This window comes from Oncorhynchus mykiss, chromosome 2, assembly GCF_013265735.2.
Source record: "Oncorhynchus mykiss isolate Arlee chromosome 2, USDA_OmykA_1.1, whole genome shotgun sequence".
NCBI lineage: Eukaryota > Metazoa > Chordata > Actinopteri > Salmoniformes > Salmonidae > Oncorhynchus > Oncorhynchus mykiss.
The window spans coordinates 43,597,042-43,608,889 of record NC_048566.1 but is presented as its reverse complement, the minus strand read 5'-3'; the positions used below and the strand labels follow the sequence as shown (position 1 = coordinate 43,608,889).

Here is an 11,848-nt window from a genome sequence, read left to right as displayed (position 1 = left end):
AATGCCAAGAATGTGCAAAGCTGTCATCAAGGCAAAGGGTGGCTACTTTGAAGAATCTAAAATAAAAACATATATTTTTGTTTAACACTTTTTTTGGTTAATACATGATTCCATATGCATATTTCATAGTGTTGTCTTCACTATTATTCTACAATGTAGAATATAGTCAAATAAAGAAAAACCCTTGAATGAGTAGGTATCAACTTTTGACTGGTACTGTATGTACACAGCATATCAAAAAAGCTAGACACAGCTTTAATGTGCAAACATTGGCTATTGGGAGGCAGAGTTATTTTTTTCAGCAACTCTGGCTATATGACAGCATAACTATAAAGATTACCTCACACAAAACGCGGATAGTTTTGCCCCCATTCTTCCGCTATTGCAATATCAGTTACAACAGACAGCTTTCATAATACAATTTTGGAATGTTACTTAAAATCGCCACCATTTTTATTTCTGCTGAAAAAGGAATCAGAGACATAAGCTACATCATTATGGCCGCATTTAACACAGGCATCCCAATTCTGATATTTTCTTCACTAATTGGTATTTGGACCAATCACATCAGATATTTTTCAGAGTTGATCTGATTGGTCAAAAGACCAACTAGTGAAAATAAAAATCAGAATTGGGCTGGCTATACAGTGAGGGGAAAAAAGTATTTGATCTTCTGCTGATTTTGTACGTTTGCCCACTGACAAAGAAATGACCAGTCTATAATTTTAATGGTAGGTTTATTTGAACAGTGAGAGACAGAATAACAAAAAAATCCAGAAAAATGCATTTCACGACAATTTGCCCTCACAAACTAGATTATTGATTCTGTCTGCGGAGCTTTCCAGTGAGGGTCTGCGAGGAAAAACCAGTGGCACATTTTATGAAGGGTGAGGGAAATTCCCGTCTGACCATAAGACGACGAGGACCTGCCCAGACCCTTAATGTGAGCTGCCCAGGACGAGACACATCATCTGCAAACAATTGAGGAACACGGCGACTGAATTTTCAGTAAGTCAATTTAAATGAATTTGTATAAAAATACAAGTAAAGATGCTGAGGGACTACAGATGCTATAGGGACTGTAGACGAATGATCTGTTTTCATTATGGGGAACAATGAAAGGCCCACAAAGTAGATTGCAGGCTGAGTTTATTTTATGTTAAAGGGACAGTGTACGTTTATCACAGTTGTGTGTGTCTAATGGCAGGGTGTTTAAGAAGTATTTTGGGGAGACAATTTGGAGAAACACGAATGTAAGACATGAAACATCGAGGAAATTTAAAACGAATTATTTGAGTTTGAGGGGATTATCATAATTATTAGGTTTTGTTTTTGTAGTAAACGTTTGGGTTAAGGGGATTTCCATGTTCCCAGAGACATGATATCTTAAAGGGGTACACTCACATATGAAATATTAGAAGTTTTTATTTTCTGAGTCTTAATTAAATAGGTGAAATCTTTTGATAAAGGAATGTTGTTTAATATAGTAAGAAACACTTCTTTGGAGGGGTGGTATGACTTATGACCTCCATTGTAACTTTCCTTTGTGGTCTGATCAGCCTCATTGGATGAAGAATCTAGGGTAATTTGTAATACTGATATTAAGGTAATTTAATACAAAAAGGCAGTGAAATTTACATTATAGTGTCAATATATTTTCGCTGATGAATGTGGTGTGAAAATGAGCTAGGATAAGTTTTAATTATGGTAGACTCATGTTAAGTATTTGGGACATATTTTGAACCAACAGGGCAGGGAAGAAATTGAGATATTGGTGTTTGGTTTTGACACCTGTGTACAGGAGTGCCAGTGTACCTGTGTAATGGGGGAGGGTGTCCGTATGGGGATTACATGATAACCAATTTGGGACTGTTCTGGGATTGGAGAAGAGGGTATCCTTATAGCATAGGGGATCCCACAAAGGTGGATAGGTTTTCCATGATATGGGGAAATCCTGGGAGCACTGTTGAACTTTGTAAAGGTGATGAAATCCTACTAACCATCAAAACTATTAAAGCTCTCTGATGCAGGCACTTACACCCTCGGACTACAAAGGACTGGGACAGATACGATGGGTGTGTTTTCTATTAAGGTGCTGCCAAAACCACAGAGGTCCCAGACGAACCAGAGCCAGACACACTCCTCTACCAGCCCTGGACCGCACCTGCCACCTACCACCACTGTGTCAAATCCCATTCAGGTAATTAACGTTAGAGACTATTCAGCTATTGATCAATTAGGCACAGAGACTGGTTTTGATGGTAGTGACAATTTGTGGCAGTCCTATATGAGGTATACGTATAAGAACCTGAAACCTGTTAAGGCATATGGGGGCAACCACAGTTGCATCACGGGTACAGGTAATGGCATTGATTATGGGAGATTGCCTGAAGCTGATTGCAGTAGTAACATAACCATTAATGCCACTTGGCCAGTTGCAGGCCTAAACCAAACTAGTGGTCTGGCTGATGTGTGGTGGATCTGTGGACCCAAAAATAGTACTGAGACCCATTCTTAGAGGAGACTGGCAAGGTACGTGTGCTCTGACCAGTTTGATAATTCCACTGACCATTGTTGATGTTACTGCTGAGCAGCTGTTGGGTTCTGTATCCAGGGGACCTGAAAACATTCCATCCGATGAAAGACAGACGTAGTGCTCCATGGACGGAGGATGGAGTTGACATACACACTAATCTGTTGGGGGTGCTTGTTGGGGTTCCTCATGAATGTCAGGCATTAGGTAGGAACGATGGACTCTGGCACTTACTACCTATTATGGGTCCAGCCATAGTGGATGCTAGACAGACTGCATGGATTAATTATATCTACTATAATTAACAGCGTTTTGTGAATTACTCCCGTGATGCACTCACTGGTATGTCTGAACAGCTTGAGGCCACATCTAGGGTTGCCAGACAGAATAGACTTGCTTTAGATATGCTTCTTGCCAGTCAGGAGGGTGTCTGCAAGATGTTCGGTGAACAATGTTGCACGTATATTCCTAATAACACCAGTACAGATGGTAGTATATCTAAGGCCCTTAGTGGGCTTGATGCACTATTTGCTGAGATGAGGACCATGGCGGGGGTGGAGGAGTCTGGACTGTTCTCTTGGTTGGGAGCCTGGTTTGGTAAGTACACTAGTATGGTGGTTACTGGATTTCTGACCCTAATTCTTGTATTTTTTATTATTGATGTGTTGTGCTGCTTGCATCATACCGTGTTTTAAGAAGTCTGTTACAGATGTGGTGAAGGCTTCAGGCATGATGCCTTTGCTTGATGCTCCAGTTGGAGATGCTGATACTGAATCAAGCTTTCAGGGGAGGATGGGACTGACTGAGGATGACCCATGGTATGCTGTGGGTGAGGTAGTAGAATAAATATTACACCACCACAGTTCCTTCTTTTACATTTTTGTTATATGTTAAGTTCTTTCCAGTATGTTTGTTCTCTCTGTTGTGAAGGTTTGGAGTCCCTGGGTGGCATGGTGCCCACCTGGTGCAGGATAAGAGTAGCTGAGAGGACCAGATGGTTTATAATAATGCTTTGCTCTGCTTTACTCTGTTTTCCATGACCAAAGTTTTATCCTACATCTTACATGTCAATAAACAATAAAGTTGTATCCTGTTTTTGTCAAAAGGGGGAGACAAAAGCATATATCACTTGTTGATTTTTTTTTCTATTTTTCTGTAAAAAAAAAATAAAAAATTAAGTTAATAAACTTTTTATTATTTTCATGAAATGCTATTAACATATTACTATGTTGGGACCGCTGACAAAAAAGGCTAATGAGTGACACCCTAGCGGGTGTCAAAAGGGGGACTTAAATTTAACACTATTTTCTTTTATTCTGTTTTTAAATGAGCTGTTGTTCTCTTTTGACATGAGGGTTTTAAGTTCTTAGGTGGCTGGTAGCCAATCTAGTACATAGTGGGATCGAATGGAGGACATGAAGGTATTTTAAACTTTGTAACTGTTATATGATTCATTGCTGAATTTTTATTCACACCCTTTGGGGTGTGAAAAAGGGGGATTGTGGGATTCTGTGTTTTACATTATAGCCATTACCATATATATGATTAAATATTATCTTATGTTGGTTGTGTGAGGTATCTGCATTTGTGCACTGGAGCATCATTATGAGATTAAACAACTGCTTGTTTAACATGAGTAACATGGTGTGACCTGCATGTTGCAAAACTGTAGATAACAGCCCAGCAGATGCTTTGTCCTTGTGTTTGTATGTAACAATATTGAGCACATGGTGTGACTTGCTGTATCTTACAAAGTTGTGATAGGGAGGGGTGGTCATCGAGGTTTAACTGAGATGGAAAAATACTGAACAACACAATAGCAGGAACTGAGCAACTGTTATAACTAGGCTGCGATACCAGAACAGTAAGAATCTATACATCGACGGAGGGAGGACTCCAAGAAGCTCCAAGAGGCGGGGACCCGGCTGAGTGCCTGCGATAGGCTGAGCAAGTTTAATCCACGCCCAGCCTCTACTGTGATAGGCCAACAGACGGGTTGGACCGATGTCCATCACAGTATAAGAACACTGTTTACATACATCCTGTCAGTTCTCTGTTCTGCCCTGCGTGGTATTACAGTGAGCCCTTATATACGAAAGTTTCATTTGCCATTTATTACTTCGCTAATAAAAAATACATAGTATACAATCGGTGACTCATTGTTATATTTATCCTGATACCAGATTCGAATTTACGCAACTCTAACACTAGATGACATCACAGCACCAATTTACCCTGCTTTGGTCCCCGACATAGTGGTTTTGGCCCCTCTCCCGCCGCACCCCACTCCCCTTGTGCACCATTTATGTGATTTATGTTGCAGACAGATTCTCCTTTGGCTACTTCCCCCCCTCAATTCTGCCACAAATGAAACCATGGGTGTCAACACTCCCTAAGGGTAGCTTGAAACGTAGCTGAATGTCACTATAATCTTTTACCCCCCCACCCCAAAAATAGCTGAAGGGGTCTGAACTCACTAAATAGGCTATAGGGGGCTTGCATTTGTGTCACAAATCATCTAGCAACTGCGCCAGGCGCCATGTTGGAAGACCAGAGTCAGTGTGTTCGATGCCTCCAATGGTCCACTTGACTAGCTGCGTTCTGCTACCACTGTAAACTTCGGGAAGATAGAAAAAATGTGCAAAGGACCCAGAAAACTGAGGCAGTGGGAGAACCTAGAAAATTATCAAAAATTATGTATTATTAGCTAGCTTTGGCTACCGTAGTTAGCTAACTTTACATACTGTATGACTAGCTAAGTGAATTAAATATCACCAGCTTGTTAACTTTATATTAGCTAGTTAGCTAGCTATCTTAATGTATTTATCGTTGTAACTAAATGCATTTGTAGCTAGGTAGGTAGCTAGCTAGCTAACAACCATGGAATAGGATGAAGGGATTAGCTAGCAGTTCCAGCTGTCATAGAAGGGAGAGTAGGCTACTCTGGATAGGGCAGGTGAGAGGACATTGTAAAAATATTCTCCAGTTCCTAGAGAGAAAAACTGAGGACAGAGTGAGATAGCAACATACTATTCAGGGCTGTCTAATTTTAGTATAATGCTGCCTGATTCTTTGTGATGTTTTCTGTCCTCAGAGAGTTGTCTGCAGAGGTCCCAATGAATGTCCCAAGAGAATAAGGGTACATCCTTGTATACCATGGATTATATGTGTACCTATGTTGGCAAATTTTGTTTACAAAAAAAAAAGTTTCAAAGTCACACACAATGTATAAATCTATTACAACTGGAGCCGGCCAACCCTGCTGGGTGTGCACGCTTCAGTTTCAGCCCAGCACTAACACGCCTGGTTCAATATATCAAACTTAATAATCAAGTGTGCTATTGCTGGGCTGGAATGGAAGTCTGCTCACCAGGAGATCAGGGATCAGTGGCGCGAGGTTGGTCACCTCTGGTATTGACTTCTTGGGTATGATGCTACAAGCATGGCACACCTGTATTTGGGGAGTTGCTCCCATTCTTCTCTGCAGATCCTCTCAAGCTCTGTCAGATTGGATGGTTAGCGTCGCTGCACAGCTATTTTCAGGTCCCTCCAGGTAAGTCCAGGCTCTGGCTGGGCCACTTAAGGACATTGAGACTTGTCCCGAAGCCACTCCTGCGTTGTCTTGGCTGTGTGCTTAAGGTCATTGTCCTGTTGGAAGGTGAACCTCTGCCCCCAGTCTGAGGTCCTGAGCGCTCTGGAGAAGGTTTTCATCAAGGATCTCTCTGTACTTTGCTCTGTTCATCTTTCCCTCGATCCTGACTAGTCTCCCAGTCCCTGCCGCTGAAAAACATTCCCACAGCATGATGCTGCCACCACCATGCTTCCCTGTAGGGATGGTGCCAGGTTTCCTCCAGACGTGACGCTTGGCATTCAGGCCAAAGAGTTCAATCTTGGTCCGTGCTGGGGCCTATCCTGTTTTTAACTGACATGCTCCCTCTCGGGCCAAATCCTCAGACTATAACAACTGCTATGCTAACAATACCCAGGTTTACATTAACACCAAACTGGACACCATCTCTGCTCCAGTAAAACTCAGCAGCTGCCTAGGGCATGGATGAGAGAGAACTACCTCCAGTTGAACAGTAGCAAGACTGAGGCTTTGCTTATTGGGACACCCAAGCAGGTCACCAGTGTTGGAAACATTTGCCCTTTAATCAACAGCCAGGCCATCTACAGTGCCTTGCGAAAGTATTCGGCCCCCTTGAACTTTGCAACCTTTTGCCACATTTCAGGCTTCAAACATAAAGATATAAAACTGTATTTTTTTGTGAAGAATCAACAACAAGTGGGACACAATCATGAAGTGGAACGACATTTATTGGATATTTCAAACTTTTTAACAAATCAAAAACGGAAAAATTGGGCGTGCAAAATTATTCAGCCCCCTTAAGTTAATACTTTGTAGCGCCACCTTTTGCTGCGATTACAGCTGTAAGTCGCTTGGGGTATGTCTCTATCAGTTTTGCACATCGAGAGACTGAAATTTTTTCCCATTCCTCCTTGCAAAACAGCTCGAGCTCAGTGAGGTTGGATGGAGAGCATTTGTGAACAGCAGTTTTCAGTTCTTTCCACAGATTCTCGATTGGATTCAGGTCTGGACTTTGACTTGGCCATTCTAACACCTGGATATGTTTATTTTTGAACCATTCCATTGTAGATTTTGCTTTATGTTTTGGATCGTCTTGTTGGAAGACAAATCTCCGTCCCAGTCTCAGGTCTTTTGCAGACTCCATCAGGTTTTCTTCCAGAATGGTCCTGTATTTGGCTCCATCCATCTTTCCATCAATTTTAACCATCTTCCCTGTCCCTGCTGAAGAAAAGCAGGCCCAAACCATGATGCTGCCACCACCATGTTTGACAGTGGGGATGGTGTGTTCAGCTGTGTTGCTTTTATGCCAAACATAACGTTTTGCATTGTTGCCAAAAAGTTCAATTTTGGTTTCATCTGACCAGAGCACCTTCTTCCACATGTTTGGTGTGTCTCCCAGGTGGCTTGTGGCAAACTTTAAACGACACTTTTTATGGATATCTTTAAGAAATGGCTTTCTTCTTGCCACTCTTCCATAAAGGCCAGATTTGTGCAATATACGACTGATTGTTGTCCTATGGACAGAGTCTCCCACCTCAGCTGTAGATCTCTGCAGTTCATCCAGAGTGATCATGGGCCTCTTGGCTGCATCTCTGATCAGTCTTCTCCTTGTATGAGCTGAAAGTTTAGAGGGACGGCCAGGTCTTGGTAGATTTGCAGTGGTCTGATACTCCTTCCATTTCAATATTATCGCTTGCACAGTGCTCCTTGGGATGTTTAAAGCTTGGGAAATCATTTTGTATCCAAATCCGGCTTTAAACTTCTTCACAACAGTATCCCGGACCTGCCTGGTGTGTTCCTTGTTCTTCATGATGCTCTCTGCGCTTTTAACGGACCTCTGAGACTATCACAGTGCAGGTGCATTTATACGGAGACTTGATTACACACAGGTGGATTGTATTTATCATCATTAGTCATTTAGGTCAACATTGGATCATTCAGGGATCCTCACTGAACTTCTGGAGAGAGTTTGCTGCACTGAAAGTAAAGGGGCTGAATAATTTTGCACGCCCAATTTTTCAGTTTTTGATTTGTTAAAAAAGTTTGAAATATCCAATAAATGTCGTTCCACTTCATGATTGTGTCCCACTTGTTGATTCTTCACAAAAAAATACAGTTTTATATCTTTATGTTTGAAGCCTGAAATGTGGCAAAAGATCGCAAAGTTCAAGGGGGCCGAATACTTTCGCAAGGCACTGTATATGTCCTCTCATCTCCAACCTGGGAGTCAAGTTTGAGCCTTTCCTGTCTTTCGATGACCACATCAAAAAATATGTAAAGTATAATTTTTCCTTCGAAAAAACATTGCCCGGGTCATCACTCTCCCAGCCAGATGTATAGAAACTCATCCACGCCTTTATCATCTCTCAGAACGACTAAGGCTTGTATTTAAAGCCTTGAACGGATTGAGCCCCACCTACATCACCTCATCGAGCCACCTTGCACTCTCCGCTCCAGCCAATCCCTACTGCTTCAAGTCCCCAAGACACGTCTCCGAACTATGGAGAGCAGAGCCTTCTGCTCCCTTAACCCTCACCTTCGGAATACTCTCCCTGTCCATCTGAACTTTTAAAACAGGCCTTAAAGCCAAATTCTACAGACTCTTTCTCATAGTCCTAGTCCCAATCTGCAATGTATTTAGTGCCATCCCACTATTGCAATTTTACTTGGCTCAATTCTAAATGTGTTTTATTGGGGAATGGCCGTGGATGTCCGGCCTTTTCTGTACCTCCTTGGGGACCAATGGGATGCTGGAGCCTCAGGCACCCTCGAGGCCTGATGCGAGAGGGAGCCCAGGGTTAGAGGCCTGTGGTAGAAACCCCCTGAGCTGGACCCTCAGGAGACAGGGTAGATGATGGAGCAGGAATCTCTGGAAGCAGGTGGGCGAAATGGTTGGTCAGCAGCTCAGACATATTCCTCAATAAGCTGAGTTTCCACATTGGAAATTTGGCCAGTCAATTTTATCCCGGGACTGTGCAAAATAGGTGCAGCTCCTACATGGGATGAAATGTTCACCGTAGCCTCGGAAGGTGGTAGCCGCCAATCTGGAAAAAAACAGCACGATCATTGCACAGGTGCACCTTGTGCTGGGGATGGGCAGTTTTGACAACGTTTTATTCATGGCAATTTGAATGCAGAGGCCCATTATTGTGCCATTCATCTGCCATCACCTCATGTTTCAGAAAGATAATGCACGGCCTGCGTACTCACCAGACAGCTACCACTTCCAATTCAAATGAGCTCGAAAAAAAGTGAATGACATTTTTATTTTGTGTGATAATAGAGACACGTTCTAATTGAGCGATGTGTCAAAGCGGACAACCCACCCGCCCGGCTTCAGTTGGGTCATTATAATTCAAAACAATACATTCTAAAATAAACCTTGCACACTCTCCTTTGAGTTTAGACCGTTTGTTTTTAGACTATCCATAGTTATGTGCACTGCTCCCCTTTTCAAGTTTCAATGTCATTTGCTAGTAATGTTCTAGAGTAATGATGCAAGTTTTATCAGAAGGTCAACTACAGTAGCTAGACATGCGTGGTCTGTATTAAATTCAGTAAGCTCGCTAGCTAGCTTCATTTACTTTTGATTTTCACTTTCTAGGCGTTTCAACTAGAAAGGCTTGCTGTCTCTGGTACTGAAATCAATGGCTGAAATGCTGCAAGCAGAATCTATCAACAAAAAACGCAAATTATTTGTGATGCTTTATTACACAATATCTCTTTAGTAAACAAAAAATGTCATTAACATCTGCACTCAAAAGCACAAACTGCACCCTGTACTTTTTCCAGATACAATTTGATAGAATGGAACTTTCAAGTGAATGGAATAATTAGTGCATCAATGCTGGATTGCAAATCCGGGGGGGGGTAATATTAAAATAGGCAATTTTCTGAAAGTGAGATGGAGTGCAAATAAAACGCTTGAACCTTATTGCCTAACACTAACAGAGGTGAGTAGCCAATTGCTATCTAAAATGGCACTGTCTATTTATGAAGCGGGCAGAAAATATGGACACGCTTCAGAGCTATTATTATTGCCCTCAAATAGTATTTTGGGCACACATCAGGTCTTCAATAGAAAGTGTCAGGTCAAGTCCACTGTAAGAAGTTACAGGCCCATAAGCCAATAGGAGATGAAGTACCCTAGAATCCAACACGTGGGGATAGAGCATGTCTTCCAGCAGGACAGTAAATGAACAATGGGGTATTGGGATAAGTACAAGAAGACATTCTTGTGTAACCTGTTAAAATCCCCTTACATAAATATTTTCCACTGATTCGTTCCTTACCTGCACATGCATGCAGAATGTTCCAAATCCCAGGATCATTGTAGCATGCACCACATATAAAAACACCCTGGGGCTGTAAAATCCAGGTGTGGGTTTGTCTGGCCGTTTGTTTGCCCCTCTGTCCCACAGCCCCAGTCTCAGACACCTGGCTGGGTTATCCCTATAGTACATGTAGGCTGCCACCATGTCCAGAGTTGCCATGGGCAGCGCCAGCAGGAAGTTGGGTATCTCCTTAAGCTGGAAGTAGAGCAGGAAGCCCACATCCCAATACACATCCTGGATATGAGAGTAGAGCAGGGGGAGGGGTCGCAGGCACCAGAGGGGTGGGGGTGCGTTTTCGCCAGGGACCCTGTAGCCTTTATCCTCAGCAAGCTGGATGAGGGCAGGGGAAATCTGCTCCAAGGAGAGGGAGGGTGTACAGAACGCCCTGTACCCATACTACTGGAAGACCAAGAAGGGGAGGGCAATAACTGCTGTGCCCAATGCAGCCGTGAACAGGAGACGAGCGATGATCCAGGTGTAGTGTAGGCATTTGTTGTATCCTTATTGTCCTTACGCAGTCCCCAGTACTTGTAGAGCACCTGTTGCAGGGGCAGATACAGCAAGAATCCTACATTCACAAGTCCATTGGCTCGTGCAGCAGTGGCTATACTCAGAGCCAGGCAGGCTCGGAGGGTGTATCCTCTCTAGGAGAAAGAGGCCCCCCAAAGGTCAGTGCAGCAAACAGGCTCTCTTAGTAACCATCCATCATGAAGACATTGGCAGGGGTGAGACAGTAGAGCAAACTGGAGACTAGAGCAAGACGGCAGTCCTGCAGTACCACACGGCCGAGTCCATAGAGTGCTATCACACTCAGCAGGAAGAGGGCGCTGTTACCCAAGGCAACAGCCAGTAGCAGGCGTCCACGCAGTGTAAGACAGCCACTGAGGGGCAGCCCCCACAGTATTACAGGGAACAGGGGGAAGGAGGCATAGTTGTGCTCACACAGGTAGCCCCTCTCAGCAATGAAGAGGAAATGCTCTGCATCCCAGTGGGAAAGGCCCCCTAGAAACCATTGCACTGCAGGGTCCAGAAGCAGAGGCTCCTCCTCTGCGCATGGAGTGAATGCATCAGCTTCGTGATCTGGGATTGCAGCATTTAGGAGAGCCTGAAAGGGAGGCATAGCAAACATGAGATAAGCACATACCAATGATACTTTTCTAATTGACTAACATCCAAGTCTTTCAGTCTGTGGATGCCATGCTGTAGATAACCAGCAACTATTGTAAATAAATAATTATTACTGACCTGTATTAGTAGTGACAAGCCTCTTGTGGTTGCGGGGAATTGCAGAACCGTCTTTCACGTCCATCTGTCATTACTATGAACAGCCTTACCCATAACTATCTAGCGCGAGCTAGCTTGGTGTGGATGGAATGAAGGCAACACAATTTA

General features: G+C 43.2%; 1 long non-coding RNA gene and 1 pseudogene across 1 annotated transcript; one reads left to right on the top strand and one right to left on the bottom strand.

Moving 5' to 3' along the window:
- Positions 1 to 669: 669 nt before the first annotated feature.
- LOC110490218 lies at positions 670 to 4,681 on the top strand. Its single transcript, XR_002468679.2, has 2 exons — positions 670 to 1,008; positions 3,230 to 4,681. It is a non-coding gene; the product is annotated as an uncharacterized LOC110490218 (long non-coding RNA).
- A 4,781-nt stretch (positions 4,682 to 9,462) lies between these two features.
- Positions 9,463 to 11,576, bottom strand: LOC110501593 (annotated as a pseudogene).
- Positions 11,577 to 11,848: the final 272 nt, after the last annotated feature.